The sequence below is a fragment of the Macaca thibetana genome, chromosome 6, assembly GCF_024542745.1.
Source record: "Macaca thibetana thibetana isolate TM-01 chromosome 6, ASM2454274v1, whole genome shotgun sequence".
NCBI classification, from domain to species: Eukaryota; Metazoa; Chordata; class Mammalia; order Primates; family Cercopithecidae; genus Macaca; species Macaca thibetana.
The window spans coordinates 97,332,085-97,355,408 of record NC_065583.1 but is presented as its reverse complement, the minus strand read 5'-3'; the positions used below and the strand labels follow the sequence as shown (position 1 = coordinate 97,355,408).

General features: G+C 34.5%; 1 protein-coding gene and 1 non-coding gene across 2 annotated transcripts in view; one reads left to right on the top strand and one right to left on the bottom strand.

Annotated features, from left to right (window-relative positions):
- Positions 1-23,324, bottom strand: part of EDIL3 (EGF like repeats and discoidin domains 3) — a 456,634-nt gene that overhangs the window by 251,918 nt on the left and 181,392 nt on the right. The window lies entirely within an intron of this gene.
- LOC126957743 (U6 spliceosomal RNA) lies at positions 12,729-12,831 on the top strand. Its single transcript, XR_007726914.1, has one exon. It is a non-coding gene; the product is annotated as a U6 spliceosomal RNA (small nuclear RNA).

Genomic DNA, 23,324 nt, shown 5'->3' with positions numbered 1-23,324 from the left:
GTTTGCACAGATGCTATGTGAATTGCTTCTGCTGGAGCATTGAGCTCTACAATAACAGCTGCTAAACACATATGCCTGTGAGTGATACTTGGGGAAATCAAGGTGAAAGGGCTGTACTACTGATGTGGCTTATCCTGGCAAAAGGGGAAAAGTATTGCTGCATGTGATGCCCAAGAGATTCAAGAATCCAGTGGGTTCAGGAAGCTGAAGATAGAGCGAACAGTGGTTTCTTAAGTCCCAAATATTCTGGACACTTCCTGAGGGCACAGGTGAAGCCTGTCCAGCAATCTTGGGGCAGCCTCTGGGATTTCCAGATGATGTGAATTGGTACATTGGAGCTCCTTTTATTTACACGCCAAAAGACATCATGACCTTGGCTGACATCTGGATTTTAGAAAAAGATTACATGTTTCAGAGGTTATGGCTGCTGTTATTTTTCATACTCCAAGAAATTCAGCAATTTTCATTTAACGGATGAGGATGGAGTAAAGCAAAAGGGCCAAAGATTAAACCTTTCTGGAGTCCCATGCATGCATACTAGACAATATGAGTATACATATTATTTTTGTAATGCTTTGTAAGACTATAATCTCGTTTTAGAGGCAATAAAATGGGCTCAGGGAGGATAAGTAACATATCTATCTGAAAAAGCATAGATTTTAACACACTCTGCCTAACTATAAAGTCTATGCCCTTTCCATTAAGCCACATTTCCTGCCATGTTGAAAATCTGTGTATTCATATGTTGGTCTTCACAGATGTAAACAGAATCAGCATGAATTCACTAAGCACATTGCTACAAAAAATACAGGACTCCAAATCCTCTGCAATGGAAATATTTCAGAGTATTTTCAGGAAATGGGTCACGGTGTATTAGATATTATGAAAAGAGATAGACTCTGTAATTACAATGTGAGACTGATGTTATGTTCCTTGTACACACTTTTTTTCAAGTACTCATGACAAAGTGTTGAAATGAATGGTTTCCTATTGCTTTTCCCTACTAGACCATAAATTCTGTGTGAGAAGACTTATGTTGGCACACAGTAGGTGTTTGATACATTTTGAATAAACAAGGATATGGAAATAATGAGTGATAAAAATTATATTTGCTGCCTACACTGTATTCTAATTTTAGGTTTATGACATCATTTTCTTTTGGATTTCTTTTTTTTTTTTTTTTTTTTTTTTTCTTTTTGACAGTCTCTCTCTGTCACCTAGGCTGGAGTGCAGTCGCTCCATCTCGGCTCACTCCCAGGTTCTTCAGCCTCTCGAGTAGCTGGGACTACAGGTGCCTGCCACCACACCTGGCTAATTTTTTGTATTTTTAGTAGAGACGGGATTTCACCCTTTTAGCCAGGATGGTCTTGATCTCCTGACCTCATAATCTGTCCGCCTCGGCCTCCCAAAATCCTGGGATTACAGGTGTGAGCCACCACGCCTGGCCTTCTTTTGGATTTTTACTCAATAATTAAGTTAGATATTTTCTGGAACCTTTCTACACCTTTCCAACTTCAAGTCCTTGAATTTATAATTAGATTCCAATGTGTTTTGTCTCTAATACGGTTTAAGCTTCAAACGTATTACACTGAATTGTAAATAACAGACCATTAGAATGTGTACTTTTGCATAATGATTACATGTATCTTAATTCTTTGGCAAATACATAATGAAGAAAAATGTAACTTGTATAATCTCATTAACAGTGTTTTAGTCACCTAATTCAACTATTTCTATATAAATAAAAACATTCACTTTATGCATGAGCAAAATAAAATGATCAGAATACAAGTTAGTACATAAAGATAACATAATAAATGTAGTCCAAGGTCTCAGCTTACAAAATTTGCTTCCTAGCCAAAAGTTATGTTTGAGGTTCAATAGCAACAGTTTCCAGTTTTATTGCCCCAAGTGATAATAAGTAGGCTATTCATATGAGAATTAGGGATCCTAGAAAACTTTTGTCTTTGGGGTTACCCCCATTCCATAATCTTCTCTATTTTGATACTGAAAAAAACATATTACTTTAAGGTCTTGTAACACTATAAGTAACAATAATCACGTATAGCATATAGTGTTGCTTGTACTGGGAGGATAAGAAAGAAATGGACACTGCCCAGTATGCTACAGAAGGTGTTTCCCCTGCTAATTTCAGGTTAAATAACATTTATTCATTAGGTACTCGTTATGTGCTGGTCTCTGCTAGTAATTTGGGATAAGCACTTTGTATGGCATTAAAATTGTCAGCAGCTGAAAGACAGATCTCACATCAGAAAAATATCCTTAGTTATCTATTTATAACTAGATATCGCATTTTTTAAGGCAATTTCAATGGCTATCCTTTACTGTGAATACTATGCTTGGTATTAATACATTTCTTTGTTCACATAATGGTTCCTGGAAATTTAATTCTAGGATTGCCTAGTGGCATCATATTAAAACATGAAAATTAAGAATTGGCCATATTCTTAATTTTACAGCCAAAACTTTAGTATATTTGAGGCATCTCATATATTTTCTATAACATACCAGAACACACACACACATAAGCACACATGTATATCACTCTCACACTGCTTTGAAACAGTTTAATAGCAGATCAAAGTTTGAGAACAAATGCATATTACTCAACCACTCAGAGGCTGTAAAACAAAAAGAAGACAAGGGTAATCTCAATTGCTTTTCACTTCAAAAGTCTTGTAAAGAAGTTTGTCTTTCTATGCATCAGGGCATAAAGAAGAAGTATACAGAGTGGTGACTATAAGCTTGTGTTCTGATTAGTATTCATAAAATTCCAAATTATCTGATTAGACAACAATGGTAATATCATTCTTAACCATGAAAGCATAAATGGACTTTCAAGATACACGAGGCTTTAGGGAGTTTTAAAATCAATAATGCTGTAATACTTTTGCAGGTAATCTTTAAGCAGCTCCTAACACAATGGGGACAGCATATGATCAATATTAATGAACAACTGAATTCAACAGCATGCTTTCCAGGCATTTTTTTATGCAAGCTCATATAAGTATGTCAACGAGATTAATTGCTCACAAAAGTAGTAGATCTATATGGTTTGCTACTTTTCTGCATCTATCTCCTCACAATTCCAACAGTAGAGTTAGAGTTAGTTCCATATGTGTAATATGATTAGCTTCTCATACATTTAGAGACTATGCCCCAAATCATGAATAACTTACAGTACATAAGCAGATTATTAGAAAGTAAACAGGTTAACATTCTCCAGTGATAATATGTACTAGACTTTGGTCAATTTTTTAAAAATATGCCCCCAAAACATTGCCAGTTACATATCAAAATAAATATACACTTTATGTAGTAAGGAAATGTCACTAAGGTAATGGCAATAGCATAGTTTTTTACCAATTGTTTACAAGTAGAATAAAATAGGAATAGCTATGACCCCAAATTTCACCGCAAATTCTCATGTTAAAAACATATCAAAGTTATCTTACGATGTTGCTGTTACATGTAACTTTTTTTTTTTTTTTTTAAACATTTTGGCAGTTGCCATTTTGAGCCACTGTCACTCTATTTTAAAACCAGTTGTAAAGAAAGAAATTATTCTGGGAATGCTCACATGATTGACATTTGCAAACTATTTTTTAAACACTAGTTGTTGCTTCTCGTCCTGCTCTTTTTCCTTCTCCTTTGTACTCTTCCTCCTTTGTAAATGTAAATGTGCAAAATTCAGCCATTTGAGGATAAAAATCGTTTATGAGTATTTTGAATATGAAGAAAGACCTAAACTATTTTATGATACAATCTCAAACATTCCATCATAGTGGAGAATCAGCAAATTTATTATATTTTTCATTAAACAAAAAAGCATTTGGATAGATTATAAAAATTGAAACCTGAAGATAGAGACTTTTCCCCCCTCAAAACCCGTTGATAAATTTTCTCCTCAAGAATTAATACCAGACTATCTTTATATACATCTGTCTATAAGAGGGCACTGAGATGACTAGTGGAGGTGCTTTAGAGGTCCTTGTCCTTGTTTACATTCCTAGGTTAATGTAAAAATGTGCCACAAATGTGGTAGCTTAAAACAATAGAATTTTATTCTTTCAGAGTTCTAGAGGCTAGAAGTCTGAAATCAAAGTATCAACAGAACCTCTGAAGGCCTAGGAAAATATCTTTCCTTGCCTATTCCAGATGCTGGTGGCTCCTGGCATTCCTTGGTTTATAGCAGCATAACATGAATCCCTGCCTGTCTTCACAGGCTTTCTTCTAATTGCTTCTCTCCTCTTCTTATAAGAACCCACTGTAAATCAAATATGTCTTCATCTTTAGATCCTTAACAATCTTTACCCACAAAGGCCCTATGATGGGCTAAACTGTATCCTCCCCAGAACTTCTATGTTGAAGCCCGAATCTGCAGGACCTCGGAATGTGACTATATTTGGATATAGGACTTTTTCAAAGAGATAATTAAGGTTAAATGAGGTCATATAGGCGGGCCTTAATTCAATCGGACTGATGTCCTTATAGGAATAGGGCATTTGAACACACACACGAGACACCAGTGATTCTGCCACTCAGAGGAAAAGCCAAGTGAAGACACAGCAAGTAGGCAGCTATTTGCAAGCCAGGGAGAAAGGCCTCAGAAGAAACCAAATCTCCAGAACCTCCAGAACTCTGAGAAAACAAATTTCTGTTGTTTGATCCACGCAGTCTGTGGTATTTTGTAATGGAAGCCCTATCAAACTAATACCGTGTTTACAAATAAGGTTGTATTCAGGGTTCCTGGTATACATAAATTGGGGGTAGGGAGCACTATTTAACCCATCTTATGGTTCCTGTGTAGTTGTTTTGTTATAGCATTGGAGTTGATTAAGTAAACCAGAGTTTTATGTATTAGAATTGTCTGGCAAAGCACTCATATTATCAATATGTAAACTCGTAGCTAAAATTAATTTTACTTGATTCTCGTCACAGAGTAATGGGGGATAAGCTTTGATGGTGCTGGGGATCAGGAGAGCAGTCTAAATTTTGGGCAGTAACTAGGTAGAATCCAGAATTGGGTACCCAGGGGACATCAAGGAGAGCCTGGCACTGCATGACAGGAGGAAGCATTAAGAAAGGAGGATTTCCTGGGGTTAATCTTCATTCACTTAAACTATTATTTAGAGTTGGGCTTGATAATGGCAGTATTTTTTTCAGGCACTCAGCAACTTTCTGAGAAAGTCTTTATATATTAATTCCACAAACATATGTAATCATTGTGGCACAGTAGTTGATATCTCCTTTTCTCCAATAAATAAATATCTTATTAAACATGAATATGACTTTAAAGAAAATTAATAACCAATCATAGTAAAAGATCTATCATTTTGCAAAGTGATAACTATTGCTACAGCCACACTTTGTTAAGAGGCAGTCTCCCATTCTTTCCCCTGTCCATTCATCCTGCACACTGCTGTGAAAACAACCTCCCTAAACCACTACTTGCATAATGGCAATTCTCAGCTCAGAATGTTTTATCATTCAAACAGAACTCTATATCAAAACTCTGTAGTCACTCTGCATATACATTTTTTATCCTTCAAAACATGCTGTCTAATTTTGGGCATCTTTGAGTTGGCCAATAATATTTGCTGACTGTGTGATGTTATTGCTTACATAAAAATAAGTAATGAACATACGACAAAAACAATGTTGCTGCTTGGTTTTCTTTCAAAGACTAAGAAAACTAAAGCTGACATAATATACTTAATAATAAGACTGGTATACAGAAGCCTTTTGTGAATTAGTGAATACCATATGAAATTGTTATCATTTTTGAATTTAGTAATATAAGGCCCAGGTGCATTTTGAAATCGTTGGCCAATGGGATAAACATGAACACTCCTATAATTTAAGAGAAACATAGATGGCAAAACTATGGGCTATGCTGATAATCAGTATATTTTTATTTTTCCTGATGACCTTCAGAATAACAATAATGATTTCCATGCAAAATGTATTGTAAAAACTTTGGAAACCATAAATGTAATCCAACGTAACTCATAAAGCACACATCAAATAATTTTCCTCAAGCTAAGAAAATTCCTTAAAAAGTCTTTCTTTTTAGATCAGGGAGCTATTTCCAAACAAAATCCTGCAAATCACTTTTTTAAGAAGTATATCTGTCAGAACTCACAAGCCATTCATTATACCATACAATTAAAGTTTGAGAATACACATCATCTTGCAGTGCAAAGTGCTAAGATATCACTCAGGTTTACCATTAGCTACCAAAGTTTGTTTCATTTTCCACATATCAATTAGACAAGGCATAAGTTAAAGACAGACCAGAGACAAGTATTTCTACATATATATATACACACACACACATACACACACACACACACACACACACACACACACACACACACACACACACACACACACACACACACACACACACACATATATATATATAACAAATATCTGAGCCCAAGTTTTAGGGGCATCAAGCAATCTCACTATTTCACATAGTGTCTCTAAGCAACTACAAAAATTGCATGTTCTTCATCAATCTTTCTGTGACAGTGCTTCACCTTTTTCAGGCTCCTACTCAACTTGCTGCCTATACTGCATGATTAGCATCTCAGTTTTCATTGCTTCATCCTCTAATTATTCCATGGATCTCTTTTGTCTCCCTCACTCAATTCTAAATTAGTTTTGCATAGGAACCTTTACTCCTTATATTTTTGTACCCTCATAGTCCCTAATGAAGAGCTAAATACTTTGATACTGCTTCATAAATATGTGATGATTGACTTAAAATTATTACTAATTTTAGAAATGTCGGCATATAACCCAAACTGCAAATCATGATCTATAACAGAAACCAAAAAATTAGAGATTGGATATAAATATCTGCAGCCCTTTTTCATTTACACTAGTAGATTTTAACAACTCAATGTTAAGCTGCAGCCAAGCCCAATTTTCTTTGTTGAATGTTGTAGCAATCTGTAAAATATCAGATTTTGGATAATTTTATAATTATAAACAATGTGTGTTAAAAATAAATATACTACTTCCACAAAGCTACAGTTCTTTCTCCTATAATATAGCAGAGTGATTTTTGATTTTGAAGGCAGTGGCAGGAGGTGGAGGAAAGGATTTCTATTTTTACTTTTGGAATCTGTCCTCTGTGACTGTCATCTTAATCATGAAGCAGAGAGATTCCTGCAGGAGATGTTCCTGCTGCACTCATATGGGAATGGCACCTACCTAGACTTCACAGCTGAGAACACTGGAAGCACAGCTGGACAGGCGAGTTACTGTTTAGATTGCCTCCTCAGGTCTCACATGTGGCTTCCTTGTGGCAGATTTGAGGAGGCATAAAACAAAGCAGGCATGGATTCTGGCCAGCTGGCCATCTGTTCCTTCACCCACTGTGATAATTTGGTCTTGTAGAATTCTATTAAGTGAGCATTAAGTAATGATCATATCAAACAGTACATAATGCCTGCTTATAATCACTGGGTGAAAGCTTAAGGGATGCTTGCCCAAACACAGAAATGTCACCAAAGCAAACAATATTTTTTTTTTTAAAAAAAAGGAACAGCAAAATTGATGCAAAACAGCAACAGTTAACTTTGTTTTCATTTTTACTTTTTATCATTTTGAATCTATGTCAAATCACAGAGGATGAATGTGGTACAAAGGAGCTAAGTAAATACACTGAAGTTTCCACTATCCCATTATGGATATAGCAGTTTACATAGACAAACTAAATAAGAATTTTAAAACTAAGAAACTATGTGAGGGGCTTTATCACACTGAACTAAATTTATAGCCATTAACTTCAGGCTTCTCCAAATAGTTTCCCAGAACAACAGCAAGTAGTTACTCATTAGTCAAAATGCTTTTTGTGCTGTTGTTTTTAAAAAGATTAATTGAAGTATTTTATTCTAAGAAAGCAGCTTTTCCTTCATAAACACTTAATAATTGCAAAATCATAAGTTTTTTACTCCTAGAATGGATGCTTAATGATGCATCCAATAAACTGTATTATTAGGATGGTGTCCTAATTGATCTCCCTCTCTTACACATCCTCCATAGCTACACACCGTGCAAACCTAATCAAAAAGCTTCTGATAGCTCCTACAGCCTGGTATTCCAAAGTCCATAAATTTAAACTAATCTTATGTCCTCAGTGTTACCTCCACTGTTCATGATAATGAACCAATATGCTTCACTTGGTTAATCTACCATTCTACCACCTAAAGATCACTTGTATTCCTAGAACTTTGCTCAAGTGACTCTGCAGCTTTAAATGCCAAATGCCTTTCTTCACCTCCTCTTTTCCTGATTTCCTTTTCCTTCCTAGATAGCCCAAAGTTTCACATCAACTCTCCTCTATTGTTTGTTTTTATTCCCTTCACAAGTTTTTCTATTACCCTGTTACATACTATTTCCATCCATTGGTTCATTTGTTCACTTATTGATATAGTTATTCAGTTTATATTTAGAGCTTCTATTGTGTTCCACGGTGCTAAGTATTAGGGTTATAAAGGTGAACAAAACAGGTGCACCTTCTAATCTTGTGAAACATCAGTAAATGAGAGGACTGACTTCAATCAAATAATCACATAAAGAAATGAAATTGTAAAGAAATGTAATAATAAAATAATCAAATGAGAACATGTAAATGCCATGAAGGAAAGGTCTCCTGTGTCCCAATAACCTATTAGTAAGAGGTTCCCTGAAGAGGTGAAGCATAGACTAGAAGCTGGAAACCAAGTAAGAGCTAAGGTAAGAAAGAAATAAGTATTTCTTTTGTAGGTATGTGGAAGGAGAAGCAGGGCAAGAAAAAGGGCCTCTGGTAAGTCTAATGTAGCTAGAACAGACACAGCAAGGATAAAGAAACAGGGACCAAACTCAGCAGCTTTAAAAGACCACGTATTTAAGAAAAACAAAACAGTATGGATACATGAATATATTTAGACTAAATTTCAATTTTAAAGATAATTAGTTTGCCATATGGAGAATATTTTGAAAGGATCTATTTTCAAAGATGAAAATTGAGCAGTTAAGAATCATTGTACTTGCCCAGGCAAAATGTGGTAGGACACCTGGATTAGAGTGGTGGGCTGGTAGGTATGGATGGAAGTGGACAGATTGGACAGAGAAGGGTTGAAGAAGACTATTCTGTTTCTAGATTTCATGTGTCAGCGGATGAATATTGGTGCCATTCACTGCAATAGCAATCCGGGAAGAGGGTCTAGATTGAAAGAGAAGATCATGAGTAAGCTTTATGGATATATTATTCAAAAGGAGGTAAGAAGTAGGCAGAGGAGAATGTGGCCTGGAGATATTTAATGTTAGCGTTCCTGGATATAGATGGCAATCAGTGGGTAAGGATGTAGTTGCCCATTGGAAGTTTAGAGGTAATATAAGGAAAAGAACAAAGAATCTAAGATCAAGACCCAATTTAATAGCTACATATGGTCTAGGAAAGGCAACATCCAGAGAGGCAGGAAAACCATTAGCAGGGATGTGGTATCATTCTAGCACATTACTGCTTTGTGGTATTAATGAACAATTTAACATGTACACATCGTGTCATTTGGAACAGATGTTATGTTCCTGGAAATGTGAGATTTTCATTTTATATTTCTTCTATAACCCCTCTCTGTTTTCTTGCAGAACCCAACAAATACTTGCTGAATGAAAATGTTCGTAACTTCATGAACCAAATATACTGGCAAAGTGTTTTAGGAAAAACATATTTTAGCAGAAAATGTTCTCCTTTAAGTGGTGTTATTTTATACCAAATAATATTCTGGTTGATCTTTTTGCTTATATAGGGAACCACTTTCACATATTTTTTAAAAAGTAAAAAGTCAAGTTGGAGAAACTGCCAAAACTTATTGCTTCCAAAAGAAGGCTTATTTGGCTTAGAGAAGTAAAAGTAAAAATATGGAGAATGAAATGCTTGATATTTGGCCAGAATGAAAGAAAGACAGTAAAAGAATACACTGAGAAATTATACATGTTTTCATATTTACCTAGAGTCTTTTTGGCCATCTTGTTTTGTTTTTCATGATCTGTCTTGCTGGTGGTGCTATCAATGTTGTGCCCTCATTTTTGCTGTCCTTAGAAGTCCATTTGCTTGATTATACATCTAAAACTGATTCCTTTAAGATCAATCTGACTAGAAAAGCCAGTTTAAACTGCTTTACTCTTAGGATGAGAAAATTTCTACAAAGGTTTGCCCACAGGGATAAGCAATGTGTGGAAGAAAAAATCAGAAAGTCATTTAGAAATAAAATTATTCCTTGTGTAAAAAATTTCTCTGTATGCTTCCTAGTAGACATGAAAATGTAGACTCAAATATTTGAGAAGTCTGAAAATCCACTTAAATATGTGTGTAACAATTTATCATTGCAAACCCAATTAAAAATGTTGAGTTATTGAACACAATTCATTTTATAATCCATGAATATATTAACTGTATGTAGCACAGATTTGTGTTACTATAAAAATCTTTATTTCTACTTTTCCAGCATTATGCATTTAAATTTGTAAATTCCATGTTACATTAATCACATGAATATAGATGGGCAATTTCACTACATTTTCTATAAAAGAAATCATGCCTACTGACAACTTTGTAGGAAATTTTGTTACAGATTGACTGTAGCTCTTAAAACAGTAAGGCTTCCTTCATGAAAGTTATTAGACATTTTAGATCCCCTCGGTTTGATTGAAATGATAAAAAATTACACTTTAATATCACTGTCTTTGGACACTGACACTGTTTTTAATACTACACAGAATATGGTCACAGAGTCATTAAAAGAAGTGGCAATAATCTAGGTTTGACTACACTGTGATTTAATATTTATAGTGTTTTCATGATACAAGTAAAATATGCTGATTAAAATGATCACAATGTCACTATCTGGATGGACAAAAAAGCTGAGGTTCACATCTTCAGTACAAGACAACTTCAGTTATTTCTTTCCACTCTCTTTTCTTATTACCAATACGATTTCTATTATATGAAAGGCCATTAGAGTACAGAGAAATAATATGTAATAGAGAAGTCTTTTGTCAATAAATATCTTAAATAATTAATTAGAGAAGTTACTATAAATATTAATTAGAGAAGTTATTATGCTACTTAAATATAGTAGGTCTGAACTGTCCCTCTTTAAGATCAGTGTTATCAAGTGTAAAAGATTTTCAGAGGAACAAATAATTTACTAGAAGTGTTTGAATGTTTGTCTTCTACCTGATCCGTACAGTTTTTAATGTGATTTTTTGTGTGTGACCTAACTGAAGTAGGTCAGAAACAATGAAGTAAAGGGATTTAGGATTGTCTATTCAGTCTTTAAAAAAAAATCAGTTACAAACGTGTACACTTGGTAATTTCCAAAGAAGCAGCTAAATAATATCTTTTCTTGATTGTGCAAGACATTCTGATAGTTTCTACAGATGTGCTGAATTCTAATAGGAGATTGGCGAGTAGCAAAGAATGACTGTAATTTGGGCTTAGAAGGATAACCATATTGTTGAAGATTAAATATCTTCTGGATGAAGAATGAGACTTGCCCTGATGACCACAGTAGGAATTCTATTACACTTGATGTAATATTTTTTTAGATAAAATAATTTTGAAGAAGCTTTATGTCATAGATGTTGAAGGTTCCAAATTCTCTTTGATCTATATGCTAGAGGGGAACTTGGGAAATTTCAAGGAGAAATTTAGCTCTTCTCACAGGAGCTACCTAAGCCCACCTCTGGGCTAAAAAGTGCAGTCTTTGATTCAGACACCTGTGCTTGTCAGACCTTTCAATTTTTATAAGAGCAGGACATTCATGCCTGTGCCTATGCTGTCCCTTGGAGCATAAGGGTCTGTATGCATTCACCCTGCATCTAACACATTAAGAAATGTTGTTGCCTCTACCTTCAAAATGCTGTAAGGCCATAAACTCCGGAAACACAGATGAATATACACAATAAATGATTTATTGATATTACTTTGCAAAAAAATAGAAATGATTTGGGTCTCCACGGCCCTTGTTGCTATGATGAACATGTCAATCAGGTTTCTGCACTAGAAACTCTGATTACAGGGAACTGGCTGTTTCCTCTCCCTGAGATGCTCTTCCTCTAACTCTCACCTCTACTAAACCTTTGCTCAAAATCATTTTCAAAACAATGGTTAACCAGAAAAGTCCTACTTAAAATTGGCAACCATAGTCCAATCCCAATATTTCTATTTCTCTCTTATTGTGATCTTGTTTTCTCAATGGCTTTAACGCCTTCTAACATAGCATGTAATTTATTTGTCATGTTTTGTGTTGTGTGTTGTTTGTCGTGTTTCTCCCCTGTGCTGTGTTGTTGTTTATTGTCTGTCTCCCATGGTAGAATGTAATCGATGTGAGGACATAGAACTTTGTTTTGTTCACTGATATATCTCAAGTGCTTGGTAATGATGCATTCAACACATCTTTGTTAATTAAATTTATCTCTGCTAGGAATAAAACTTTAAACTTATTCAATATTGATCAAAGTCTGGAATTAGTCCTACATTATTCCAGATCAGCAGTTGGCCATGTCACAGGATCATTTTGACACATAAGAAAATGCTTTTATAGCACTGTATTTTTGTAAATTTGTAGAACTGAAAGAAAAGCAATATTGACCTACAAAATAAGACTAGGAAAAATACCATGCATTTTTACTGAGGAATTAAGTTCTTGCTTTGGATGCACATATACTAAGATTGGAATGATACAGAGAATATCAGTATGGTTCCTACACAAAGAAGTAAGGAATTATATTAATCGGGACCCAAGGATTAGGATCTCTAAATTTCAGGACAAGAATAGTTTTGTTTCTCATGAGCAACCGGTCCCACATATTCTCTTAGACATTACGGTCTTATAACATCATTTGAACATCAGCACACCATTAAGTACATGCCATGTGCGAGACACTGAGTATAATAAGCAATATCAACATATTTAGTCAATGGCCTCTAGAATCCTATGTGCCAAGGGAGATTACAGACAAATAAATAAGCAACTTCAATACTACGAAATGAGTGTCCATGTACAGTGAATACAGAGAGTTCTTGGAGGACATAAGAAGAATGCCTAATCCAACATTGGAAACTTGGGTTTGACATCCTAGAATAATTAGCATCCAAAGTTGAGGTTTACAGAACAAATAAAAGTTGGCTTTTTAGGAAGATGAGTTAGAGGTTTTCAGACAGAAGAGGGAAATAACGTGTGAAGACTCAAAGTTAAGTAAAGCAGTTAGGAGATCGAGACCATCCTGGCCAACATAGTGAAACCCCGTCTCTACTAAAAATACAAAAATTAGACGTGCGTGGTGGCATGCGCCTGTATTCCCAGCTACTCGGGAGGCTTAGGCAGGAGAATCACTTGAACCCGGGAGGCAGAGGTTGCAGTGAGCTGAGATCGTTCCACTGCACTCCAGCCTGGCGACAGAGCAAAACTCCATCTCAAAAAAAAAAAAAAAAAAAAATTAACCATAGCTAAATTTGTAGAACTGAAAGAAATGCAATATAACTGCACCATGAAGTGCAAGAGGGGAAGTGGCCGGTGAGAAAGCCAGAAAGATTTGCATAGCTTGATTATCATAAGCCTCACTAGGCAGATTAAGGAGTTACACTTTATGATGAAGGTAAGGGGAGGTCATTTAAGACATTTAAGCAAGATATGGCTGATTGAATACATATAAACTAGAAGTGTAGGATTAGCTACTTGATGGAATTACTGGGGATAGATTCTATTTCCTCTAAAGAGTATATATCTGCCTCAACAGTGCAAAGGATAGTAGGAGGTAGTGTAATAGGAAAGGAAGTAGAAACATTTTAAATACAACTATGGAGCATGACATCTGAGTAGGCAATCAGAGGACTTGTAGGTAGTGTTAATATTTAGACAGCATTGAAGACTAGGAAACTCTAATGGTACCAATCTCTGCATAGTGTGGCATTTCTTCCAGTGTGATTAGCAGAGAAAGAGGATGATACCATTACTGCAAGGTTAGATGTTTTCTAGTCGTATGTGGGTCAAGGCAAAAAAAAAAAAAAAAAAAAAAGAGAGAGAGAGAGAGAAAACATAACAAAATATGCAAATGTGTGCAAGAGAGTGCTATTGATGATAGAATTCTTGGTCTTGGCTAGTAAGGGAAGAAAGGTCAGCCTTTAAGGGACTGAAAGAGTAGGATTTGGAAGTCTGAGATCCAAGACAGATGTATTTTAAGAAACATAATTAAATCTAGATCTGAAACAAGCAGTGCTATAGTGAAGACATATATATGCCTATATACATTAAATATTCTGTGTATATATTTATAACAAGTTTAAAGAGTCTTAAGGATTAACATACTCAGCTATTGTTCTTGATGTGATCAGAATGAGTAAAGCAGAATTAGCAATGAAGTAAAATTCTCACTATGTCATCCAAGGTTATTGATGCCTTGTTTGTCTACCAACTAAAGTTGTCTCATGACAACCAGCTATTAGCATGTATTTTTGGAAATACTGTGTTAAGAAAAGGAAGATTCCTAATAATATGTGCAGCATGTCATGGAATTTGTATATTATGAAATGGGTTCTTACATGTCATAAAAAATGTAAGCAGCAGACATTTGGATCTGGCCAGAGCAAGAAGAGCTGTATGAGAATGGGGATTAGTGAAGAAGATCCCTAGCCAAACCTCTTTCAGTTTTATTGGTCACCAAAGATATTAAGGTTTCTAAGATGGAATGAGATTGCCTGGGTTATAAGATTTCCAAAATAATCAATTCCTAGCTTGCTTGATAGGAGATTAAGACCTCTGTATAAAGAACAAATTGCAACTTTAATTGATTTTGCTTCTGAAGGAGCCTTTGTTCTAGTGGGTAGGTAATGAAGTTTCCTAGTTTCTTAGGATCTTTTATATTTTGAAAACAGTAGGAGCCCTTAAGAAAGAAATGTAGAGCCAAATCCTGGTTCATCTTTATCAGAAGAGCCTATGCTAGGACTGTGCAAATCTTTTATACTGAGACTTCACCCTAATTTCATCTTAGTTTGTTGACTTACATTTGTTTTTGCTTTTGTCCTATTTTCCTTTACAGTGACATATAACCATCCTCTCCTTTACTAACTACTTATGGACACAGGATAGAAAATATTTATACTATTTTTGCATATTTTAAAGGTTTAAACATCAGCAAAGTGAAAACAACTGACCTCAAAACGTGATCTAACCCAAAGTGAGTACATTCTGGGAGATGGTTTTCTGCCTGACAATACTTTGTAATGAACTTCGTCTCTTATACTGAGGTAGATGTCACTATTAACCAAAAGCAGGAGCTCTGTAATGGAAGGATTGAATTAAGGTACAGATTTCTAAGCAAAGAAGAGACACAGAGAGACTAGGATAGAGGCACAGGACTTTGATGGAGCTCACCAACAAAGAGAAAATAATGTGAGGTGTTTAACTTTCTGTTTCTTTTACCCTGCATTTGAAAAACAGTCATATTAAGGATCATGTTAATTTTTTATTTGTTCTGTCATTCTTATTTCTTCCAGGTAGTCTCAAATCTCCCGTAAACATTTTTGCAACACAAAGTTTCCATGTCGTGGGATTGAAGGGACTTCAGTGGTGGGCAGTAAAAGGAAAAACAGGCTTCTGTGTATCACAACTCAGTTGAGTTTAAAGCTCCATTAGTAGTGGCATATGGAGGAAAGCAGGAGCCTTGCAAATTTATTCTGTAACCAACTGTAGAGTTAGCAAGGGCTTATAGCCAAAATGAGAGCAACTAAAGCAAATAGTATCTAATGACTGAGGAAAAGAAGCCCTTCCCATGTCTATGAGTTTTTAAAAAGTTCTAATAATGCATTGGTACAAGTCCCCCAGAAGGCTGAAGGATTAAAGAAACCCAAGTGATTGCAATCAGAGCTACGTTCTGGAATTTATTTTCATAAGTGAATTTATTTAGGATATGAGTTATAGATACTGTATGATTTATATATGAATTTAAAGATACCTCTGTAAAATCTTTCTTTAAAAGCAGAGTATTAATTTATTAATCTATCTAATGAGTTTAAATTTTTTAAGGGGTCAATCATTACCAAACGTAAAGAGTTTAAGCAATGAAGCATATTTGTTTCAATAAACCAAACTTGACATAAAAATAATATTAATTATTAATTGAATAAATACAGCATGCTTTATCCCCAGACCTAAAGTAACACCATAAGGTTTGAAACAAGAATCAAAACATACCAAAATATTACCATATCTTCTTAAATTATTACATATCTTAAGTGATAATATTTGATAGGGTTTCAAATTTTGCAGGGGAACATTATTTTATATAACACATCCAAATTATTAAACTTGTTGCACAATTTTGTGATATATTACATTTGTCTTAACAAAACTAAAGTAATTAGTCATATAATTATTCTAATAGCACTGAAACTCATTTCTAAAGAGACAAATTTACATTAAGTCCAAATTTGGCCAATGTTAGTAACAGACAGGCATGACTACTATGTAGACATCGATAGTAAGCAAACACTTTCTTTGTAAAGCACTGTCATAATGGGAAAGAAAAAGAAAGAAATGTCTTCCTGGAGAAAGAGTGAGAACTCTACAAGTCTATATGATTTACAGTGAAATTTATCCTCACGGGATAGCTGAAGAAAATTATTTATCAAGTAATTCCATACAGACAAGCATACTTATTTTCATAGTAATATAACTAACCTAAGGTCACTCAGGCATAAAGCAGGGTAAAGTCAGATGTTTTATAACATTTTAACAGGCCTTTTTAAAAATAATGATACAATTTAATTTCTTGTATCTTAAATCTCAACTAAATAATCGTGAACATAAATACTAATTCACAAACACATACCACTTGAGTCTTTAGGAGAAAGCAGTTAAACAACTGGATTATAATCCATTTCTGTTATTAGGGGTATGATCCAAGGGAAAGAAAGAAAGGTAGAGGTATCAATTCCTTGTAAACAAGCTGACAACTAAACCTGCTACCAAATTGACGCTAGGAGGAGAATCCTTACCTATGAATGTTTTCAGTAGGATGTCTCTAGTTTAGGACTGTTTCTGGTAAATGAATGTATTTACAATCTATGGATTTATAAGATATAGCTCCACGGAAAATGTTATGTAAGCTACACAGCTATATGAAGACAGTTTATTACCTCAATATTCCCTTGTATGCTTGGTAACTCAAGTACCATACTTAAAGACTTTATCTGTCTTTCTGTCAGAAAGCATGTGTCTAATGCAAAGAAGGACTGGGCAGTTGTCATCAATGTCCCTAAACTCCCTAAACTGCTCCGTCTGTGCTTCTAGAAATTATTAGTAGACTTTGATATTGGGTAATTTCTCGTATTTGCGTAAGGCTGATTTGCCAGTATAATCTTTGGAATTAGTGCAACTCTTTATAGTCCTTTCTATAAATGTTGTATAAACTAAGAGTAAAAAGCTTGAAATGATCCAAATGCCCAGAAGTTAAAGAATGGTTAAGTCATCTACAACATAACTGTGAAATAGAATAGTATATTGCCAACTATATTTTTAAAAATGAAATAATTAGTTACATGCCAAAATCTACATGAAATTCTATTCATTGCAAAAAGAAAGAGTACACTTCATGTTATGATTAAGTAACGTGGTGTGTAGACAATGATAGGCGTTAGAAGAAGTACATAGATTTTAAAAATAGGATTAGAATAAAAAATTGTGTTGTAAAGAGTTTTAGGAAAGGGAAGGTCAACAAAAACAGTGTGCTGATCTTTGTAATCACCAGATTATAGTCATTAAGACTTCAGAAATATTCCAGCTCTTAAATACACATGGTAGGACTGCACTTCTCCATCCCTTTTCAAGTTATGAGAGTCTATGTGAATTTCTTTGGCCAATAATGCAAGAAGTAATGTGTGCCATTTCTTACATACATTTTTAAGAGTCAGTTTGTAATTTACCATGTTTTCTTCCCACTGCTTTAGTGACTGTGGGAGAAACTGCTGAGATGTAGCCTTGTCAGCCTGAGTCCCTGGGTATCTACAATGAGCAGAGATCCCCTACTGTCTCACCCTGGATATGTACTCCAAGAACTTCTGGATGAGCTTGCTCCTGAGCCATAAACAAGTTCATCTTGACTGACTCAGCAAGAAAAGATTAATAGGAGTGTGATGTATTCATTTCATAATATCTTTTTAAACTATAGAGAGCTAAGCAAAGTTTTTGCAAACACAAAATTTTAGTACTATGGGATATCAGTGAGAATTACATAGCGGGGAGTGGACCTGATAATATTGTAGACAAGAACCAAATGGGTGCAGAAGGTAACGGGAAAGAAAAGAGTGGAAATAAAGATGGCTTGGATGTTTTACACCTGGCAGATAAATTGTAATGCCATTTATTTAGAGAATACTTGAGAGCAGAGGGAACAAGTTAAGAATATTTATTTTTGCCCTGAGGCCATTAGCTGTATCTAGCTGATGTCTGAAAATGAAAGTCTGAAATTCCAGAGGGAGGTCAGGGATATAGAGAAGAGAAAGCAGTCTCACATGTACTATGAACTGGTAATTCTTCTAAGTCTTTTACATATAATATCTCCTATAATGATTATAATTTTACCATTCCACTGGAAGAAATGAGGCACTCTAAGAGATTAAGCTACCCAGATTTGGCGGTACTATCCATAAAGGAACAAATAAAGCCTGAGAGATATTATAGAGGAAACAGACAAGGAGACAAGGAAGACTATATTCAGGGTCAGGCAAAAGAAACAGGACACTAAATAGGAACAGACATTTTTACAACCAAGTGACAGAGAATAGGTGTAGAGGACTACGTGCTCGCAAACAAGACGTTCCCGATAAGTCCTGCTCTTGCAAATGAAGCAGGGCATTCCTTCCCTGCAAACAGGGAGGACAAAGGAGCCAGCTGCAAACAGCAGACCCTGGGGGCTGATTTATGTGTAAACATCTTCAAAATCCAGAAAGTCAGGAACGGTCAGAAAAACAACAATGTGTCTTGTGACTTGGCAACATTCCACAAATGACTGTATAAAATAAAGCAGAGCGTGTCGTTCGGGGCGGCTGCCATGTTTGTCTCATCCTGTGTTGTCTTGTGTGTTCATTCCTTTGTTTAGGGAACACACGGTTCCCAACAATAGGTGCCACTGAGGCCAACGGGGAAAATATCAAGAAGTAACGGATTGTTGTTCATGTTGAATGCTCCAGAGAAAACTAACTAGATTAATCATCTTCAAACTATTTAATTTTGCTTCCAAATGGATAACTTCTGAGAGGCAAAAGCTGAAAATTACTTCATTTCTGATATATTGATATTCTGTAGGCTGTTAAACTGAACAAATCTCAAAGATGAGGCATTTTATGAGCACTACACCTCATGTTTGCCTAAATTAGAATCCAAAGAATTAAGTATCATTAGGAATACTTTTTAAATTTCTTCAGATAGAAAAAGTCTCCAGCAAAGATGACCCAACAGATGTTGAATGAACCCCTTAACACGACTAAGTCATACAGGTAAATTAATTCCACAGATTGCTCTCAAAAGCAATTGGAATCTCAGGGCTGATGTTGGTGTGCCAGCAACACACGTTCCTGATGGGTCATAATGTTTAATGAGATGCATGGGAACCTCTGAACGGGATGAACATTCAAGTGATCTTCAGGGAAATCCTGAATTAGAATGAACTCCAATAATTTAATTGAAAGGTCACATAGGTGAGTGACTATTATAAAATCTGTAATATAATGGAAGCGTTGTTCTCACACAAGTGGCAGTTAAGAACTTTAGGTCATGGGCTTATCTCATTTTTAGACTCATAATAAGACAATACTCTTTACTTTTAGAAAATGTCAACATTTCTCTAAGGAAAAATTACTTAAGAGAAAATATTTGCACTTTTTCTATTAACTATATCCGAAGAGAGGCAACATTTTAAGTAACAAAGGTATATATCACATCTGTAGAAACATTTAAAAAAAAAATTTTGGACTACTATATGCTTTTGCCAATCCTTAGCAATCAACGATTCTTGCAGGTACTGATTCTATTATTAGAAAACAGCGTTTGATTTACCTATTTGTCCCACAGGGGTCTCCACTTTTGTTGTTTTGTACTTGTATTACTTTTATTCTTAAAAAGCTAGTGAAAGCAAAACTTCAAATACAACTTCACCTAAGTGAAGAATGTTTACAACATTTATTGGTCATTTAGTGAACAAACTTAACCAACATAATCAGAATTAATTTAATTTTTTCATTAGAAAGTTGTTGTCAGTTTCCAAGTAAAAACTATGATTTATAGTTAGTCAAATTTACTCTCATATACTTTAGGGAATAATGTCCACTGTATATCCCTCAAAACTAAAAACAGGACACAGCCAATTTTAAAATTAAAATATTTTGAACATTGTCTACTCTGATTATAATTAGCACAGATATTATTTACTTTTCCTTTATTCTCATCAAATGTAGTTTAAAAATAAAATTGAATTTCTGCCATCAAGATAATTAACATTTTTATAATATAGTTCCATGTCATTGATATCCAGCCTTTTCTTTATTTAAATAAAAATTTATTTCACTTTTTAAAAATTATAAAATTTTCATGCCTATCAAATGCCCATTCTTAGGCACTATCCAATTATTTTCCATATCTAGGTATACGTACAACCTGTTCATCCCTTCTCTGCTTGAGTTCCAATTAACTCGGATATTCAGCAGGCTCCTTATGACTGTGATGTCATTATCCTTCAAAGTCTTCTGCTCCATCCACTTTGAAGTAACGTATTAGTGATCTCAAAATAGTTCTTAAAATTTTCTTTCAATTATGCCCACTTATAAGCATAAGTTAATTGGCCCAAGGCCAATATTTAAAAAAAAAAAAAAGCCACATGACCTAAAAACGAAATGCTGTTTTTGTATAATTTTTAAATGTAATGTTTCCTGTAAGCAGCCTTGATAACTAAAATAGTAACTTTTTTTTTTTTCTTTTTGAGATAGAGTCTTGCTCTGTTGCCCAGACTGGAGCACAGTGATGCAATCACAGCTCACCATAGCTTTGATCTCCCAGGCACAAGCAATCCTCCAGCTTCAGTCTCCCAAGTAGCTAGGACTACATGCACATGCCACCATGCCCCGGATAATTATTTTTTTCTTTTTTTCTTTTTTTTTTTTTTTTTGTAGAGATAGGGTCTCACCTTGTTGCCCAGGCTAGTCTCAAAATCCTGGGCCCAAGTGATCCTTCCGCTTAGGCCTTCAAAAGTGTTGGGATTACAGCTGTTAGCTACCATGCCAGGCTAAAATAAATAGTAACTTTCTAATTTTATATATATATATATATGTTTGTACCAATATATATTCCACTTTTCTGTGTGGATTTTAGACACCCCTAAAATACATTAAATAAACTAGAAACATTTAAATAACAAATAAAAATAATGATGGACAGTCATGTGATAAGAAGCCAGAAAAACAATGAAGCCAGATGTGTCATTGTGAAAGACTCCGTATCTCTATGACAGAAGTGATATGAAATGTGCAATAGCCAAAATATTTAAAATCATGTAAATAACCTGTGTCGACTTGAAAATCTTGACTCTTTCATGACAGATGGTGAACAGAAAGGCTATTCTCAACTTATATCAATAATGGGGTAGAAAAGTTGGCAGTGCTGTAACACTGAGCAATAGAAATACACAAATTTATTGAGTATCCAGTTCACTGGTAAATAAAATGAAATAAATTCTGTAAAAATGTTTCCTTGACATATTTTTCACAGCAATCTACTGGCATTTTCTGTTCTATCCATTAAGTTACTAAACATGATGATTTCCCAGGGGTCATTTCTATATCACACTGAGACACCTGGCTCTTGTTACCTGAATCTGGAAAGAGCTTAGACTTGTTTCAAAGCACATTCTAATTCACCCTTTATCACTATCCTCTTTAAAGAAAATTTTCAAAGTAAGAAAAGTATATTCACTTAACAAGTTTTACAGGTTAAAATTAGCATTAAAACAAAAATTTAAATAGTAAAAGTTTAAAAGTTCATGTGTTCGAAATAACAAAATTAAAATTTGGCTTCCAAATTGCTAAAACGAATTTGGACAAATCATTGTTTTTATCGACTACAGTAAATATTTGTTGTTCATTCAAAACAGATAATCCATAATGAGTTGATTTTATCTGCTAATAACTGATAATACTGAAATGAAAATAAAGTAAGGTTTAATTTTATGTTTTAGAATGCTGTGTTACTCTAACTAAACTGACTGGATTAAATAAGTGTATTTTAGTTTTTTGTAATCTCATGTTTTGTATATTTTATTGCTTTTATAAATAAATAAATCTAGAATTAAAGTTGGACAAACTGTATAACATCAAGTAATTATAAGACTATGTTAAAATATTTAAGAATAAATTTGTGAATATAACTTTTGCTTCTTTAAAATAAAAAGGAATGACCTTATAATGTGCTTAAAATATTGCTTATCTGTTTTACCTCTCTCCAGAATTAAAAATATATATATATAAGCATATATAAGTTTAAAGTAATATAAATTATAGTTGCTGCCTAAATTTTTACCCATAACTCACTTCTTAGAACACACAGAGTTTCCACTGAAATCAAAGTTAGCTCCATCCTTACTGAACTGTATTGGCTGAGGTTTTGAAAATATCTTTAGGCTTTATGTATGATATCTATCCTTTTTCATTGAATAGACTATGATTTCATCATTATATTTTATAATCACTTTTTCATCCAGAAATGCAAAATTTGAGGGCTGCAAAAGTAAATATTCCACCATCCTTATGAATATTTCATTATACAATATGTTTATTTACTTAAAAATATTTTGGCAGAGCCAACCTAATTCATTGCACATTTATTTAGTACAACTACTGTTGCTATTGTAGTAGCTTGAATGGTGCTCTGCCCTCTCCCCCACCACCAGAATATATTCATGTTCAAATCCCTGGAACATGTGAATATTACATTACCTGAAAAAGTCTCATTACAGATGTACTTATTTTAAGGACTTCTATGGTTTAGATATGGTTTATTTGGCCATGCCAAGTCTCATGTTAAAATTTATGTCCAGTGTTGAGGTGGGACCTGGTGGAAGGTGTCTGGGATGTGGAAGCAGATCCCTCATAAATGGCTTGGTGTGCAGGAGTGAGTCCTCACTATTCGTATCTGGGATAACTGGTTGTTGAAAAGAGACTAGCACCTCCTCCTGTCTCTCCTCTCCTTTCTCTCCCT